The sequence below is a fragment of the Copadichromis virginalis genome, linkage group LG6 (genome assembly GCF_057382275.1).
Source record: "Copadichromis virginalis isolate Kocher_CV1m ecotype Utaka linkage group LG6, C_Virginalis_male_GT1.1, whole genome shotgun sequence".
NCBI classification, from domain to species: Eukaryota; Metazoa; Chordata; class Actinopteri; order Cichliformes; family Cichlidae; genus Copadichromis; species Copadichromis virginalis.
The window spans coordinates 43,205,867-43,208,216 of NC_140623.1; the positions used below are offsets into that span (position 1 = coordinate 43,205,867).

The 2,350-nt window shown below is 44.3% G+C and overlaps 1 long non-coding RNA gene across 1 annotated transcript; it reads left to right on the forward strand.

Annotated features, from left to right (window-relative positions):
• The first annotated feature begins 1,350 nt into the window (after positions 1-1,350).
• LOC146708595 (uncharacterized) lies at positions 1,351-1,831 on the forward strand. The gene is made up of 2 exons (XR_014920987.1): positions 1,351-1,566; positions 1,657-1,831. It is a non-coding gene; the product is annotated as an uncharacterized LOC146708595 (long non-coding RNA).
• Positions 1,832-2,350: the final 519 nt, after the last annotated feature.

Consider the following 2,350-nt stretch of genomic DNA (forward strand, 5'->3'; position numbering starts at 1 on the left):
ATATTAAGTAATCCAAAGTATTGAGTAAAGTAACGGAATACGTTACAGAATACATTTTGGGGCATGTAATCTGTAATCTGTAGTGGAATACATGTTACAAGCATGCTGCAGCTCGCGGGCAGCGTCACACATGGAGAAAACATCGCTCAAAGAGAGATAAGTGAGAAGAAGGCCATCATGGATGTCAGCTCACGAGCTTTGTGTATTTGAAATGTTGTTTTTCTGTAATTAAGGACTTTTGATTGATTGATACTAAGTACAAGAGCAGATTTTGATGTGATGTTTTTGTTTTATTGTTTTCTCACAGGTTGTCAAGACCAGAATAAACCGTGTTTTATAATTCTACATCGTGCCTACATCAATCCTTCAGGGTGCTACGGTACGAGTGTCCCACTTACAGATGTGAGGTTCCCATCCCACAAACAAGTGTTACAGTTTGTTTGAAGTCTGTTTACTTTTTTAATCACTTAAGAATAAAACAAAGAAAGAAGTACAGAAGTCCTGCCCTTCACTTTATACTCCACCCATCTTCTTATATGCAGAGCTACTGGAGCGTGTTAGGTACACTGTGGCCTGGTCACCAGTCTGTCACAGAGCTACAGACAACCCTTTGCACCCACAGACAATTTAAAAACACTCCTGACTAAGCGTAACTCTTACACACCTCTGTCTCCAGCTCCTCCTACATCGTCCGTCTCCTCGCGTTGCGTTCAGTCCTTCTGATGCTTCAACATGAAACTTCTCTCATTCCCTTCAGTTTACCTGCTGCCTTTGTTTGACACTATTTCTGTATCATCAACAATTTTTATTTATTTCACTTTATACTTTAATAACAGAACTTAAGGATAAATACATAAATAAATAATTTAAAAAACGAACAAACAAAATCAACAACAACAAAAACAAAAACAAAGGGAAGTCATCCTATTCTTTCTTCACACACCAATCTTCAAGTTACAGACAGCCAGCTTGTAAACGGGGACCAAATACAATCATATTGATGCAATTTGTCCAATAAACCACGAGTCACTTTTTCGTAACTGAGCCATTGTCTTTAGCCACTCTTCATAGGGAGGGGGGCTCTTTTTCCACCAATGTCTTAGCAGCACCCGTTTGGCCGTAGAGCCAGAATAATCCATCTTTTTGTATAACTGGAAAAATCTCCATCAGAAAGTTCTGTGGTTATACCAAGTATGGACAGTTTTGGTGAGATACCAAATCTCCTTTTCAAGACACTGAAAATTACCTCCATCATGTTTTCCCATCAATCCCGAATGTCAGGGTCCTGGGACTGGGCGACCCAGGATCCCTGAGCAGTCATGTATTATATTATTATTATTGTTGTGTATTTTGGTGTTGCTCCCCCTTCCCTGTGCTTGTGTATATGTGTGTGTGGGTGGCTGAGCACTTGTTTATAGGCGGCGTCAGGCCTGGAGGGTGTGGCCCTGCAAGGGGACTGGCCACACCCGAAGCCACACACCTGCTGCTGATCAGGCCTCGTCGGGGGAGCTACTTAGGAGAGAGTTGGAGCTCCCACCGACGCGGGATCATTCCTTGAGACTCCACGTTAGTCGGCCCATTGAATTGAGTTAATGTGTGTAAGTGTATGCCCGCGGTTATTTGTGTCCTGACGGCTGCGTCTATTGTTTCCCGCAGGAGGAGCGTGGAAGGCACGAAGAGCAGCGAGCACCGGGGGGTGCTGACACGGGAGCGGAGAGCACAGAGACACGAACTATTCACGCAGAGACACGACACGGGAGTCTGGGAGAACACGGGGATTTATTGTTGTTTTTGTTCCACTCTGTAAATAAACACACTGTTTATACATAGAGCACCGCGCCTGGGTCCTCCTCCTTCCCCACATCCCCACGGTCTGCCAGCCAGACCGTGACACCGAAGTGCCGAACATCTCCATAAGATACGTAAGATCGAAGCGTTTTGACCATCACATCTCCAACATTCGTCCGTAGAGGCCAGGTTCCATTTATACAACTGTTGTGGTGTTCGATGCCACCTATGGACTATCTTAAGTTGAATAAATCTGCTGCCTGTTTCTTTATACGTAGTATTAACATTTTGAAAACATGAATCCCGTTCAACTGAAGATATGTCCAATGCCACGTCCTGGGCCCAGTAGCCCTTAACTTTCAGGAGAGGGTGAGCTGACCGTTCTTGCAATAAATGATAAATCTTAGTGGTGATGCCTTTACCCAAGGGTGATTTTGAGAGCAGGACTTCCACAGGGCCGCCCACAGGACAACTCAAGGGGGTTCGCAGCCACTTCGATAATGAACTATGTATTTGGACATATCTCCAGAATTGGTTACGCTGCAACTTATATAACTCCACA